At 38.6% G+C, this 17,041-nt stretch overlaps 1 long non-coding RNA gene across 12 annotated transcripts in view; it reads right to left on the minus strand.

Annotated features, from left to right (window-relative positions):
• LOC114203229 (uncharacterized) overlaps nucleotides 1-17,041 on the minus strand; it is a 136,757-nt gene that overhangs the window by 6,361 nt on the left and 113,355 nt on the right. Inside the window, exon 8 of one of the 12 annotated variants that reach the window (XR_015769452.1) lies at nucleotides 7,319-7,415. The exons of the other annotated variants lie outside the window; for them this stretch is intronic. This is a non-coding gene — a long non-coding RNA (uncharacterized LOC114203229). Of the gene's footprint in view, nucleotides 1-7,318; nucleotides 7,416-17,041 lie in introns of those variants that run through there. 12 annotated transcript variants of the gene reach the window in all.

Consider the following 17,041-nt stretch of genomic DNA (forward strand, 5'->3'; position numbering starts at 1 on the left):
GATGTCCACCATCACCACTGCTATTCAACATAGTACTAGAAGTCCTAGCCTCAGCAATCAGACAACAAAAAGAAATAGAAGGCATCCGAATCGGCAATTCTAGAAGTGAAACTCTCACTTTTTGTAGATTATATGATACTTTATGTGGAAAACCCAAAGACTCCATCCAAAAACTGCTAGAACTATTATAGGAATTCAGTAAAGTGGCAGGATATAAAATCAATGCACAGAAATCAGTGGCATTTCTATACACCAACAAGACAGAAGAAAGAGAAATTAAGGAGTCGATCCCATTTACAATTGCACCCAAACCATAAGATACCTAGGAATAAATCTAACCAAAGAGGCAAAGAGTCTGTATTCAGAAAACTATAAAATACTCATGAAAGAAATTGAGGAAGACACAAAGAAATGGAAAAACGTTCCATGCTCATGGATTGGAAGAACAAATATTGTGAAGATGTCAATGCTACCTTGAGCAATGTACACATTTAATGCAATCCCTACCAAAATACCATCCACTTTTTTCAAAGAAATGGAACAAATAATCCTAAAATTTGTATGGAACCAGAAAAGACCCCTAATAGCCAGAGGAATGTTGAAAAAGAAAAACAAAGCTGGCGGCATCACAATTCCGGACTTCAAGCTCTATTACAAAGCTGTCATCATCAAGACAGTATGGTACTGGCACAAAAACAGACACTTAGATCAATGGAACAGAATAGAGAGCCCAGAAATGGACCCTCAACTCTATGGTCAACTAATCTTCGACAAAGCAGGAAAGAATGTCCAATGGCAAAAAGACAGTCTCTTCAACAAATGGTGTTGGGAAAATTGGACAGCCACATGCAGAAGAATGAAACTGGACCATTTCCTTACACCACACACAAAAATAGACTCACAGCGGTTGAAAAACCTCAGTGTGAGACAGGAGTCCATCAAAATCCTAAAGGAGAACACAGGCAGGAACCTCTTCGACCTCAGCCACAGCAACTTCTTCCTAGAAACATCGCCAAAGGCAAGGGAAGCAAGGGCAAAAATGAACTATTGGGACTTCATCAGAATAAAAAGCTTTTGCACAGCAAAAGAAACAGTCAACAAAACCAAAAGACAACCGATAGAATGGGAGAAGATATTTGCAAATGACATATCAGATAAAGGGCTAGTATCCAAAATCTATAAAGAACTTATCAAACTCAACACCCAAAGAACAAATGATCCAATCAAGAAATGGGCAGAAGGCATGAACAGACATTTTTCCAAAGAAGGCATCCAAATGGCCAACAAGACACATGAAAAAGTGCTCAACATCGCTCAGCATTAGGGAAATCCAAATCAAAACCTCAGTGAGATACCACCTCACACCAGTCAGAATGGCTAAAATTAACAAGTCAGGAAATGACAGATGTTGGCGGTGATGCGGAGAAAGGGGAACCCTCCTACACTGTTGGTAAGAATGCAAGCTGGTGCAGCCACTCTGGAAAACAGTATGGAGGTTCCTCAAAAAGTTGAAAATAGAGCTACCATATGACCCAGCAATTGTACTACTGGATATTTACCCCAAAGATACAAATGTAGGGATCCGAAGGGGTACATGCACCCTGATGTTTATAGCAGCAATGTCCACAATAGCCAAACTATGGAAAGAGCCAAGATGTCCATCGGCAGATGAATGGATAAAGAAGACATGGTATGTATATATGATGGAATATTATGCAGCCATCAAAAGGAATGAGATCTTGCCATTTGCAACGACATAGATGGAACTGGAAGATATTACGCGGAGCGAAATAAGTCAATCAGAGAAAGACATGTATCATATGATCTCACTGATATGAGGAATTCTTAATCTCAGGAAACAAACTGAGGGTTGCTGTAGTGGTGTGGGGTGGGAGGGATGGGGTGGCTGGGTGATAGACATTGGGGAGGGTATGTGCTATGGTGAGTGCTCTGAATTGTGTAAGACTGTTGAATCACAGACCTGTACCTCTGAAACAAGTAATACATTATATGTTTAAAAAAAAGAAGAAGACAGCAGGAAGGGAAAAATGAAGGGGGGGAATCGGAGGGGGAGACGAACCATGAGAGACTATGGACTCTGAGAAACAAACTGAGGATTCTAGAGGGGAAGGGGGTGGGGGCATGTGTTAGCCTGGTGATGGGTATTAAAGAGGGCATGTATTGAATGGAGCACTGGGTGTTATACACAAACAATGAATCATGGAACACTACATCAAAAACTAATGATGTAATGTATGGTGATTAACATAACATAATAAAAAAAAAAAAAGGAGACCACTATGTGAGGTCATGATCATCTTTGCAGTGAGAGTGACATTTCTCTTTCACCTCAGTGGGATCCTGTTCTGAGAGATATATGTACAAGGTTCTCTGAGCTAATGAAAAATGATTTCTCCAGCCTTAAAAAAAAAAAAAAGGTTCATCCATGTTATGAGAATCATTGGTTTATCCCTTTTTATTGTTGTACTTCATTTTAGGACTGTGCCACAGTATTTTATACATTCACTAATTGATGGGCGTGTGAGATGTTTCCAGTTTGGGCAGTTATGAATAAAGCTGCTATAAACTTTCAGTACTGGTTTTGTGTGAACATAAATGTTCATTTCTATAGGGTAAATGCCTAGGAGTGGGAATGAGCACCAGGCTTTTCCAAACTTCCTGTGTCATTTTGCATTTCCACCACAAATACATGAGTTCCAGTTGCTCCACATCTTCCCCGGAATTTGGAAATATATATTTTTTAAAGGTGATGGGTATTAAAGAGGGCACATATTGAATGGAGCACTGGGTGTTATATGCAAAGAATGAATCATGGAACACTACATCAAAAACTAATGATGTAATATATGGTGATTAACAAAAATAAAAAGAAAAATTATTTAATTAAAAAATAAATTTGTAGTCATTCTACTAGGTATATAGTGTTATCTCACTGTAGATTTAACTTGCAGTTCCCTAATGGCATATGAGTTTCAGCATCTTTTCATATGCTTATTTGGCATCTGAATATCTTTTTTTTAAAGATTTTATTTATTTATTTGACAGAGAGATAGTGAGAGCAGGAACACAAGCAGCGGGAGTGGGAGAGGGAGAGCAGGCTTCCCGCCAAGGAGGGAGCCCAATGTGGGACTCGATCCCAGGACGCTGGGATCATGACCTGAGCTGAAGGCAGGCGCTTAACAACTGAGCCACCCAGGCGCCTGCATCTGAATATCTTCTTATCTTTTGCCTCCCGTTTTTCTTGGGTTGTTCCTTACTATTCCATGTTTAGGTTTCCTTATGTATTTTTTTTTTTTTTTTAAGATCTACCTCTTTATTTTGGAGAGAGAGTCGGAGGGAGAGGGAGAGAGAAACCCAAGCAGAATCCGCACTGCGTGCAGAACCCAATGCAGGGCTCAGTGCCATGCCCCCAAGATCATGACCCAAGCCGAAACCAAGAGTTGAATTCAAGCCCAACCTACTGTGCCACGCAGGCACCCCTATTCTTTAGGTTTTTTAATTCCATTTAACACAGTATTATATCAGTTTCAGGTGTACAATATAGTGATTCAACACTTCCATACAACACCCCGTGCTCATCACAAGTGCCCTCCTTAATCCCCATCACCTGTTTCACTCATCCCCCAACCCCCCTCCCCTCTGGTAACCATCAGATTGTTCTCTGTAATTGAGTCTGTTTCTTGCTTTGTCTCCCTCTCAATTTTTGTCCCCTTTGCTTGTTTTGTTTCTTAAATTCCACATGTGAGTGCAATCCTCATATATTCTTGATACAAGTCCTTTGCCAGGTGTGTTATTTGGAAATGGGTTTTCTGAGTCTGTGGCTTGTCTTTCCATTAACAATACTTTGCTCAGAGCAAAAGTGTTTAATTTAATGAAGTCTACCTTGTCAAATATATGACAATGTAAGTTGGGATGGGTATAAATGGAGTTGAAGTGTAAGTGTTCTAAGCCACTTAAATGATCCAGGAGGTGTTTAATCATAACAAATATTTATTGTAAAACTATGACTCTAAAGGTAGATCTAAAAGATCTATCATGACCCTTACACTGTGTAATCTCCTTCCCTTAAAAGTGGGCAGGATCTGTGTCTTGCTTCTAACCAACAGGGTATGGCAAAGTTGATGGGATGTTACTTCCATGAAAATGTTATGTAATATTGCATATACATTTAGAAATACCTCAAAATATACAAAGCATTAATAGAAGTCCATGGAGAAATTGCAGATCCACAAAGTGAGTGAAATAATTCAACACCTTTTCAATTATTGAGAAATCACATATACAAATCAACAGTATACAGAAGATTTAAACAACCCAATCCATAAGCCTCACCAAATGGAAATGGAAACATATGCACTTCTGCTTTCAAGAATTACAGAAATAATTCATCTGAGGCACATTTGCAATAGTCACAAGAAATGATTCTGCATTAGATCAGAAAGATTACTTCATAATTTAAAGAATTGGCATTATAGGATTCATGGCTGTCTTACCACACTGATAAAGGTAAATAAGACATCTACACATATTTCATAATTTAAAGCACATTTCTAAATACGGTACTTGTCTTTCTCTGATGGGCTTATTTCACTTAGCATTATTTGTACTCTAGCTCCATCCATGTTGCAAATGTCAAGATTTCATTCTTCTTCATGGCTGAACAATATTCCATTGCGTATTTATGCCACATTTTCTTTATCTATTCATCTCTGGATGGGCACTTGGGTTGCTTCCATAGCTTGGCTATTGTAAATGCAATAAATGGGTGCACATACCCTTTTGAATTAGTGTTTTCATTTTCTTTGGGTAAATATCCAGTAGTGGAGGGGAGTGCCTGGGTGGCTCAGTCAGTTAAGCATCTGCCTTCAGCTCAGGTCATGATCTCAGGCTCCTGGGATAGAGCAGCACATCAGGCTCCCTGTTCAGTTGGGAGTCGGCTTCTCCCTCTCCCTCTGCCTATCTCCCCAGCTTGTCTGTGTGCTCACTCTTTTTCTCTCTGAAATAAATAAATAAAATCTTTAAAAACTATATCCAGTAGTGGAATTACTGGATCATGTGGTAATTCTATTTTTAATTTTTTGAGGAACACCCATACTGTTTTCCACAAAGGCTGCACCAGCTTGTTTTCCCATCAACAGCACATGAGGGTTCCTTCTATGGATCAAATAAATCATGAGGGACATCTTAAAATTTAACGATAATGAAAATACATTAAAAACCTATGAGACATGGTGAAAGCATGTTTCAAGGGAAATTTATAGCCTTAAATACTTAGAAAAGAAAAGGGGGTGAAAATTAATGAGCTTAGTATCCAGGCTAAGAATATAGTAAGAACAACAGGAAAAGGGAAAAGGAGGTATTAAAGGTAAAAGCATCAGTTCATGAAATAGAAAACAAAGACACGTTAAAGAAGATCAATAAAACCTAACATTGGAAAAATAAGTAAAATAAAACCCCACAATTGTTTCTTTTACAAAACTAATAAGGGGTATCTGGTGGCTCAGTCGGTTAAGCATCTGACTCTTGGTTTTGGCTCTGGTCATGATCTCAGGGTCATGAGATCAAGCCCCGTGTTGGGTTCTGTGCTCAGTGCAGAGTCTGCCTGAGATTCTCTCCCTCTCTCCTGCTCTCACTCACTCTCTCAAATAAATTATTTTAAAAAATAATAAAATAGACAAATGTTTGGCTGATTCATTAATATAAGGTACATAGTAATAATATGAAAAAAGAGGGAACATAAAAACACAAAGATTAGGGAACAGTATTAATAATTCATGCTAGTATTATTGTAAATTTAGAGGAAATAAATTCTTACAAAAATGTAATGACAAAACTGACAATAAAAAATAGCTTGTATAGTCACATAAAACATTAAGATAATTTAAGTAGTTATTCAAATCTTCCTCAATACCAAACTATACGCTTTCTATCAGAAACACAATTTAAATAAAAATGTATGGGTAAGTTATATTATGCAAACACTATTCAAAGGAAAGTTGGAATGGCTATATTAAATCAAAAAGTAGATTTCAGAAGGAGAATATTCTCAGGATAAAGAGGGGGCATTACACAGTGATAAGGAGGGCAATTTACCAAGAAAACATAACAATACCTGAAGCAAAAACTGACAGACTGCAAGGAGACACAGACAAATCCACAATTGTATTTGGAGATTTCAATACTTTGAAGAATTAACAGAAGAATTAGCTAGAAAGTTAATAAGAATAAATCTAAACAACACTAGAATCAACTTATAATAACTGACATTTGTAGAACACTATACCCATTAAAAGTAGAATTCACATGGAATGTTCACCATGATAAACTATATCCTAATTCATAAACTAACAGACTGGCTTCTTTCACTTAATATAAATTTAAATGTCCTCCATGTCTCTTCAGGGCTTAATATCTCATTTCTTTTTATCCCTAGATAACATTCCATTTTATGGATGAATCCCAGTTTAACCATTCACCTATTATGGGACATCTTGGTTGCTTTCAATTTGGGGCCACTATTAATAAAGCTAGTATAAATATTCATGTGTACATTTTTGTGTGTAAGCATAAGTTTTCATTCATTTGGATAAATACCTAGAAGGGCAATTGCTGTATGACATGGTTAAGTCTATGTTTAGCTTTATGAGAAACTGCCAAACCTTCTTCCAAAGTGACTCTACCATTTTACATTCCCCCCAGAATGAGTTCCTCTTGCTCCAAATCCTTGACAATATCTGGTATTGCCGGTATTTAGGATTTTAGCCATAGAATGATATGTAATGATATCTCACTGTTGTTTTAATTTGCAATTCCCTAATGACATGATGGTGAGCATTTTCTCATACACTTATTTTCCATATGTATATTTTCTATGGTAAGATGTCTGTTCAGATTTTTTCCCATTTTAAAATCAGGTTCATTTTCTTACTGTTGAGATTTAAGAGTTCTTCGTACATTTTGGATAACAGTCCTTTATCTGGTATATCTTTTGAAGATATTTTCTCCCAGTCTGTGGCTTATCTGCTCATTCTCTTGACAGTGCCTTTTGTAGGGCAGAAATTTTTAATTTTAAAAAAGTCCACTTTATCTCTTCTTTCTTTGATGGATTATGCCTTTGGCATTGTATCTTAAAAAGCCACTGTCAAACCAAGGTTATATAGATTTTCTTCTATCTTATAGAATTTTTATAGTTTTGCATTTTACATATAGGTCTATGATGCATTTTAGGTAAATTTTTGTGGAGCATATAAGGTCTGTGTATAGCTCCCAGTCAAGGTTTACCATATCTCACCTGGCTGCCAGAATTTCTTCTGCCCTCCAATTCCAAGTTGTAAAGATCAAATTCCTGGTGAGTACAGCCAAGGGTCTGAGGGCTCTTTTCCTTCAACCAGTTCCTATTGATAGGATGGAGATTTTACTCCAGGTATGGCAGGACTAGAACCCTGGAACCCTAACTTCTCATCCTTGCTCCAGCTTTTTCATGGGGCAGAGGGTCCATGCAGGGAGAGAAAAAGCCAAGAGACTACCACTTCACCCAGTACCCATAGTAGTTTTTCAGAGGGTTTTCCAGGGGCAGAGACAGTCCATAAGAAAAGTGAGCTCCAAGCTATACCCAAGGCAAATGACTATTTGAGAATGTAGGAAGTTCAAATCTAAGAGGCACTCTTGAAACAATTAGTTTTGGGATGCCTGGGTGGCTCAGTTGGTTAAGCGTCTGCCTTCTCAGGTCATGATCCCAGGATCCTGGGATCGAGTCCCAAGTTGGGCTCCCTGCTTAGTGGAGAGTCTGCTTCTACCTCTGCCTGCCACTCCTCCTGCTTGTGCTCTCTCGCTTTCTCACTCTCTTTCTGACAAACAAATAAATAAAATCTTTTTTAAAAAATTAGTTTCTCCCCTTTAAGAGCAAGACGTTATACCATAAGCTGGCTACTTTGCCGGAGAAACCAGGGAAAGATACAGCTAAAAAGAACTTTTGCCTTGGGTATAGCTTGGAGCTCACTTTTCTTATTTCCTGAGAGTGGAATAAACTACAAAGATTGGCTTCAAACTATACCTATGTGAATTTAATTAAATCAGACTGCTAAGCAATTTATGCTTCAGAGCACTGTTGAAAACATAACAGTCAGTTGGTAATTAGTGGAGCCTAATAGGTGAAGTATAATAAAGCAGACAGCTGAGAAGAGAGGTCAGAAAAAGAGTCAAAAAGCACTGCTACACTCTCTGTGATCCCAAGATGACTACGCACATGCTCAAGTCTTCACCCTGTGAAGAACAATACAAGTGCTTCACACCACAAAGAAATAGACTTCACTAAAACAGCTGAGCCATAAAACAACAACAACCAAGTAAACAAGAATAAAAATGAGTCTTGGAGAGGGTTAGAAGTTAGGATCCAGTATTCAACATATTACCTAAGATGTCTAGTTTTCACAAAAAATAAGGAGATATTCGCTTTCTACCCGTGGATGCCGCCGAGTAAGCATCGTTAAAGTCTCCCCTCCCACCACTGTCATGTCTAAGTCAGAGTCTCCCAAAGAGCCTGAACAGCTGCAGAAGCTCTTCATCAGAGGTTTGAGCTTTGAAATAACCGATGAGAGTCTGAGGAGCCATTTTGAGCAATGGGGAACGCTTACAGACTGTGTGGTAATGAGAGATGCAAACACCAAGCGCTCCAGAGGCTTTGGGTTTGTCACGTATGCTACTGTGGAGGAGGTGGATGCAGCCATGAATACAAGGCCACACAAGGTGGATGGAAGGAGTTGTGGAACCAAAGAGAGCTGTCTCAAGAGAAGATTCTCAAGGACCTGGTGCCCACTTAACTGTGAAAAAGATAAAAATCTTTTTGGTGACATTGGTTGGTGACATTAAAGAAGACACTGATGAATATCATCTAGATTATTTTGGACAGTATGGGAAAATTGAAGTGATCGAGATCATGACTGACTGAGGCAGTGGCAAAAAGAGAGATTTTGCTTTTGTAACATTTGATGACCATGACTCTGTAGACAAGATTGTCATTCAAAAATACCATACTGTGAATGGCCACAACTGTGAAGTAAGGAAAGCCCTATCTAAGCAAGAGATGGCTAGTGCTTCATCTAGCCAAAGAGATCAAAGTGGTTCTGGAAGCTTTGGTGGTGGTCGTGGAGGTGGTTTTGGTGGGAATGACAACTTTGGTCGTGGAGGGAACTTCAGTGGTCGAGGTGGCTTTGGTGGCAGTCGAGGTGGTGGTGGATATGGTGGCCGTGGGGATGGCTATAACGGATTTGGTAATGACGGAAGCAACTTTGGAGGTGGCAGAAGCTATAATGATTTTGGCAATTACAACAATCAATCCTCAAATTTTGGACCCATGAAAGGAGGAAATTTTGGAGGCAGAAGCTCTGGCCCCTATGGTGGTGGAGGCCAATACTTGGCCAAACCACAAAACCAAGGTGGCTATGGTGGTTCCAGCAGCAGCAGTAGCTATGGCAGTGGCAGAAGGTTTTAATTACTGCCAGGAAACAAAGCTTAGCAGGAGAGGAGAGCCAGAGAAGTGTCAGGGAAGCTACAGGTTACAAGAGATTTGTGAACTCAGCCAAGCACAGTGGTGGCAGGGCCTAGCTGCTACAAAGAAGACATGTTTTAGACGATACTCATGTGTATGGGCAAAAAACTCGAGGACTGTATTTGTGACTAATTGTATAACAGGTTATTTTAGTTTCTGTTCTGTGGAAAGTGTAAAGCATTCCAACAAAGGGTTTTAATGTAGATTTTTTTTTGCACCCATGCTATTGATTGCTAAATGTAATAGTCTGATCATGATGCTGAATGAATGTGTCTTTTTTTAAAAAAATGAGATACTCAAGGAAATAAGAACATCTAACTCATAAACCGGGGGGGGGGGGGGGCGGAGAGGGGGGAGAGAGAAGTAGGTAAGAAAAACTGCCTGTGAAAGAAAGCAGATGACATATTTAAGAGACAAAGACTTAAAAGTAACCATTAGTTCAAAGAAATTCACTTCAAAGAACTAAAGGAAACTATGCCTAAAGAAATAAAGGAAAGAGAGAATATTATGAAAAACTATATACCAACAAATTGGAAACCTAGAAGAAATGGATAAATTCCTAGAAACATATAAACTACCAAAACTGAAGCAGGAAGAAATAGAAAATCTGAATAGACTGATAACCAGCAAAGAAATTAAATCAATAATCTAAAAACTCTGGACAAACAAAAGTCCATGACCAGATGGCTTTACAGGCAAATTCTACCAAACATTTAAAGAAGAGTTAATACCTATTCTTCTCAAACTATTCCAAAAACTAGAAAAAGAAGGAAAGCTTCCAAATTCATTCTATAAGGCCAGCATTACCCTGATACCAAAACCAGGTAAGAGACACCACAAAAGAGAGAGAGAGAGAGAAAACTACAGGCCAATATCCCTCTACATGGATGCAAAAATTCTCAGTAAAATACTAGAAAACGAAATGGAACAATACATTTTTTTAAAAATTCACCCAATCAAGTGGGATTTATTCCTGGAATGCAAGGGTGGTTCAATATTCACAATTCAATCAACGTGATACATCACAAAAAGAAGAGAGAATAAGAACCATATGATCATTTCAATAGGTGCAGAAAAAGGTACAATATCCATTCATTCATGATAAAAAAAAAATAGGTGCAGAAAAAGTACATTCATTCATGATAAAAAGTCTCAACAAAGTAGGTTTTAGAGGGAATAAACCTCAACAAAATGGCCATATATGAAAAACCCACAGCTAATATCATTCTCAATGGGGAAAAATTGAGACCTTTTCCTCTGTAGGCAGGAACAAGATGGGGATGTCCACCCTCACCACTTTTATTCAACATTGTACTAGCCCCAGCAATCAGACAACACAAAGAAACAGAAGGCATCCAAATAGGCAAGGAAGAAGGAAAACTTTCACTATTTGCAGATGACATGATACTATACATAGAAAACCTGAAAGACTCAACCAAAAAACTGCTAGAACAGAACAAATTCAGCAAAGTCGCAGGATACAAAATCAATGCACAGAAATCTATTGCATTTCTATTCACCAATAATGAAGCAACAGAAAGAGAAATCAAGGATTATCAATCCCATTTACAACTGCACCCAAAATAATAAGATACCTAGGAACAAACCTAACCAAAGAGGTAAAAGACCTGTACCTTTGAAAACTAATGATGTATTGTATGGTGACTAACATAACATAATAAAATTAAATTAAATTTTTAAAAATTTAAAAAAATGTAAAAAATTAAAAAAAAAAGAAATGTAAAGACTTTATTATACAAACCTCCCAAAAGAAGACCAAGGTGAAGAAGGGCTTAATGGAAGTGATTTCGGGGTGTGGTGTTTATTCACAGGAGACCAAAAATTATTTTGAAATAATTGTATTTCCAGACACATCACCAACTTTTAATGATAAGGATAGAAATACCACAAAAAAAAAGAGAAAAAGGACTTTGAACCCTCAAAACCTACTTGCAGTGAGCAAACTGCAAAAGCTACACAGTTGAAAGTACAGGTTACCTATCATATAAGGAAAGATGACATAGAGGGTGGAACAAAGAACCCTGAGGGAGAACCAAGAACCATGGAAAATTACTTTTTGGGAAAAAAAAAAGATTATTTATTTATATATTTGACAGAGAGAGACACAGTGAGAGAGGGAACATAAGCAGAGGGAGTGGGAGAGGGAAAAGCAGAGCAGGGAGCCTGATGTGGGGCTCAATCCCAGGACCCTGAGATCATGACCTGAGCCGAAGGCAGACGCCTAACAACTGAGTCACCCAGGCACCCCCATGGAAAGTTATTCTTGGGCAGGAATGGGACTGAGTCCTAATAAAGAAACTTCTAAAATTTTCCTGCTTACATTTCAGAATTTCTATGTATTCCTCCGTGCCTCACATTTTCTCCCTATTTGAATAGGAATGTCTATTGGGGTTTCCTTTTCATAGTCTCACCCTGTATGTTGAATGAAGGAAATGCACACAACTTCAGATTCAGGGGAACCATACTTGAGGTGATTTACTTAAGAAAGTACACCTGAGAAACTTCATCTGCACACGAATCTGATTTAGATGATGAAATCATGGACTTTGAGCTAATGGTGTAATGAGATGTAATGAGAGGAGGCTTTTGTGGGCCTTTGTAGGAGGTGAGTGTATTTTGCATGTGGGAGGGTTGTAAATAACTTGTGGCCATAGAAACACCTATAGGGTTTTTTAATCCAAATAAACTACATGACAAAAAATTCACCATTTTAAATAATTCAGTGGTTTGTGGTATATTCACTAGTTTTGCAACCATCACCACTATCTAACTCCAGAATACTTCAATGGACAACCCCCAAAAGAAAGAACCATACCTACTAGCAGTCCACAATCATCTTTCCTCTCATATGCTGGCAATTAATTAATCCACTTTGTATCTCTATGTGTTTGTCTATTCTGATTATTTCATACCACAGGTGGCCTTTTGTATCTGGCTTCTTTCACTCAGTGTAATGTTTTCAAGGTTTATCCATGTTGCAGCATGTCTCAGTACTTCATTTTTTTAATTGCTGAATAATATTCTACTGTATGGTTATACCACATTTTATTTATCCACTCAAGAGTTGATGGACATTTGGGTTGTTTTCTTTTTTGGCTATTATGAATAATGCTGCTATAAATCATCACGTATGATGTATGTATATGTCATACATGTACATGTATAAGGGAAAAGGTGCTATAAGCCCAAAATTTTGGGCTTTTACATTTACCTATTTAGTTATCTTCCCTGCTGTTCTTCATTTCTTTATGTGGAGTTGAGTTATCATCTAGTATCCTTTCATATCAGCCTAAAGGACTCCTTTTAGCATTTGTTGAAGGGCAGGTCTGGTAGTGACAAACTCTCGGTTTTTATAGATCTGAGTATGCCTTAATTTCTCCTTCATTTTTTCATTGTGGTAAAATATATGTATTTTTTAATCATTTTAACCATTTGTAAGTGTAAAATTCAGTGGCATTAAATACACTCCACAATGTTCTGTAAGCATCACCACTAAATCAATACCCAAAACTTTTTCATCATCCCAACAAAAACTCTCTGTACCAAGTAAACAAAGACTTGCCCTTCCCCCAATTCCAGTCTCTGGTAACCTCTATTCTACTATCAGTCTTGGAATTTGCCTATTCTAGGTATGTCATAAAATTGAAAGGACACCGTATTTGTCATCTGTGTCTGGCTTATTTCACTAAGCATAATGTTTTCAAGGTTCACCCATGTTATATCACATATCAAAATTTCATTCCTTTTTATGACCAAATAATATTCTTTTCCTCTGTTGGTTGGCACTGGGTTGGTTCCATCTTTTGGCTATTGTGAATACAGCTGTAATGAACACTGTACAAATATCTGTTTGAGTCCGTGTTTTGAATTCTTTTGGATATATGCCTAGGAGTGGAATTGCTATGTCATATGGTAGTTCAACGTTGAACCTATTGAGAAATTGCCGAACTGTTTTCCATGGCAGCTGTACCTTTTTATATTTCCACCAGCAATGAATGCACAAGGGTTACAAATTCTCCATATCCTCGCCAACACTTGTTCTTTTTTTAACTATAGACATCTTTGTAGGTGTGAAATAGCATCTCACTGTGGTTTTTACTTACATTTCCCTAGTGACATATAATGTTAAGCCTCTTCTCATGAGCTTATTGGCAATTTGTATATCCTCTTTGGAAAAATGTCTAAGTCATTTGCCCAATTTTGAATTGGGTTCTTTGTCTTTTTGTTGTTGAGTTTTAGGTGTTCTCTATTTACCCTAGATACTAATCTCTTATCAGATATATGGCTTAAAGGTTTTTTTCTGGTTTCTTTATAGCATCCTTTGATGCACAAAATTTCTTAATTTTCATGAAATCCAATTTATTCTTTCATTTGTTTCTTGTGTATTTGGTATCACATCCATGAAATCACCAGATCCAATGTTATTAGAATTTTCTTCAGGGTTTTCTTCTAAGAGTTTTATAGTTTTACCTTATAATTTTAGGTCTTTGATGCATTGAGTTAATTTGCATATATGGTGTAAGTTAAAGATCTAATTTTATTCTTTTACATGTGGATATCCAGTTTTTCAAGCACATTTGTGAAAAAACTGTCTTTCCCCCATTGAATCTTGGCAACTTTGTCAAAAAGGAATTAATCATATATGTGCAGGTTTATTTCTGGGATTTTATCCTATCCCATTGCTCTATATGTCTGTCCATAATACCTATACCATACTGTTTTACGTACTGTAGTTTTGTAGTAAGTTTTGAAGTTCAGAATTCTAAGTCCTCCAAATTTATTCATTTCTTTCAAGATTGTTTGCACTAACATGGGTCTCCTGAGTTTTATATGAATTTTAGGATAGGTTTTTCTATTTCTACAAAGAAAGTCATTGAAATTTTGATATGGATTACATTGAATCTGTAGATCATCTTGGGTAGTATTTTCATATTAAGAATATTAAGGCGGGGCGGAGCAAGATGGCGGAGGAGTAGGAGACCTAGATTTCGTCTGGTCTCAGGAATTCAGCTGAATAGGGATCAAACCATTCTGAACACCTACGAACTCAACAGGAGATCGAACAGGAGAGTAGCAACAACTCTCTGAACAGAGAAGCGACCACTTACTGGAAGGTAGGACGTGCGGAGAAGTGAATCCGAGGCGATATTCGGGAGGATAGACGGCGGGGGAGGGGCCTCCGCCGGCCGCTTCTGGCAAGTGATAAAGCCGCGGAGCACAAAATCGGACCTTTTAGAAGTTGGCTCGGCGGAGGGACGTCGCTGCAGTGGCTAAGCGGGGGGTGGAATCCTCCCGGGACAGTGTGGTCTCAGGACCCTTGGGGTCACAGAGAGACCGGGGGTGCCTGAGTGCGCCAGAGCTCCCAGATATCAGAGCGGGGAGGCCGGCTGCAGAGACGGAGCAGAGTCGTGGGCTCTCAGCTCGGGGTTGCCATAAACTGTGATCCGCGGCCCAGTCGGGGCACGGCTCCCCCAGCAGGGACCCAACAAGCAGCAGATCCGGGGAGACTCCCCTTCCTTCCCGGGGAGGAGCGGTGCGGGAACGCACTGCAGGGATCTGCTGGGTTTGGAGACTCCGTGCGGGGTCGGGTGCCAGAGATAGCAACGCTCGGTCACAGGCCGGGTGAGCACGGAGTGTGGCCGGAGACCGGGGACACGGAAGTGACTGCTTTTCTCTGGGGGCACACTGAGGAGCGGGGCCCCAAGTTCTCAGCTCCTCCGGGCGGAGATTGGGAGGCCACCATTTCTGCCCTGGTCCTCCAAAGCTGTACCGAGAGCTTGCAGGGAACAAAAGCTCCTGAGAGCAAACCGGAGCAGCTTCCTTAGCCCGGACCGACAAGGGCAGGGCAATTCCACCTCCGGCAAAGACATTTGGAAACCACAGCAACAGGCCCCTCCCCCAGAAGATCAGCACAAACAGCCAGCAAGCCAAGACCAAGTTGATCGATCAAGGAGAATGGGAGAACTCCAGCGCTAGGGGAATACTGCACATAGATTCATGGCTTTTTTTTTTTTTTTTACCATGATTCATTATTTCATCAAAGTTAATTTTTCTTGACTGTTTTTTTTTTATTTTTCTTTTTCCCCTTTTCAACCAACATCTTATCAATCCCTTTTTTTAAAAAGAAAAAAAAACATTTTTTATTTTTCATTTTTAGAGTCATATTTTATCCCTTCATAGTAGTTACCCTTATTTTTGGCATATATATATAAGTTGTTCTCTCTTTAAAATTTTGAGGTACAGTTTCTTCTAACAGATCAAAATATACCCTAAATCACTAGTGTATGGCTTTGTTCTAGTCTCCTGCCTGATCACATTCTCTCCCTTTTTCCTTTTTTTTTTCTTTTTTTTCTTAAATCTTCTTTCCTTTTTCAAACAACTTATCTTACCAAGTCCTTTTATAAAATCTTTTATAACGTTCATCTTTAGAGTCATCTTCCATCCCTTCATTGTATCAACCCTTATTTTGTACATATATGTCTTTCTTCCTTTAAAATTTTAGGAGGCACTTTTTTCTAACAGACCAAAATACGCCCAAAATCTAGTGTGTGGCACTGATCTATGCACTAGCCTGATCATATTTGATCATATTCTGCTTTTTTTGTATTGTTTTGTTTTTGTTTTTATCTTTTTTTCTTTTTTTTTTTTTCTTCTTTTTCTCTTTCTTTTTTCTTTCTTTCCCTTTCTTTTCCCCTGGTTTCAGGTCTTTTCTGATTTGTATACAGTATATTTCCTGGAGACGTTGTAAACCTGTTAGCATTTTGTCTTCTCATTCATCTATTCTCCTCTGGACAAAATGACAAGACGAAAGAAATCACCTCAGCAAAAAGAACAAGAGGTAGTACCGTCAGCCAGGGACCTACTCAATACGGACATTAGTACGATGTCCGACCTAGAGTTCAGAATCATGACTTTAAAGATACTAGCTGGGCTTGAAAAAAGCGTGGAAGTTATTAGAGAAACCCTTTCTGGAGAAATAAAAGAACTAAAATCTAACCAAATCGAAATCAAAAAGGCTATTGATGAGGTGCAATCAAAAATGGGGGCACTAAATGCTAGGATAAATGAGGCAGAAGAGAGAATCAGCGATATAGAAGACCAAATGATGGAAAATAAAGAGGCTGAGAAAAAGAGAAACAACTACAGGAACACGAGGGCAGAATTCGAGAAATAAGTGATACGATAAGACGAAACAACATTAGAATAATTGGGATCCCAGAAGAAGAAGAGAGAGAGAGGGGGGCAGAAGGTATATTGGAGCAAATAATAGCAGAGAACTTCCCTAATGTGAGGAAGGAAACAGGCATCAAAATCCAGGAGGCACAGAGAACCCCTCTCAAAATCAATAATAATAGGTCAACACCCCGACATCTAGTAGTAAAACTTACGAGTCTCAGAGACAAAGAGAAAATCCTGAAAGCAGCTCGGGAGAAGAGATATGTAACCTACAAT

The sequence above is a fragment of the Eumetopias jubatus genome, unplaced genomic scaffold (genome assembly GCF_037043125.1).
Source record: "Eumetopias jubatus isolate StellerSeaLion01/CBP00866 unplaced genomic scaffold, mEumJub1_p1.0 scaffold_11, whole genome shotgun sequence".
NCBI lineage: Eukaryota > Metazoa > Chordata > Mammalia > Carnivora > Otariidae > Eumetopias > Eumetopias jubatus.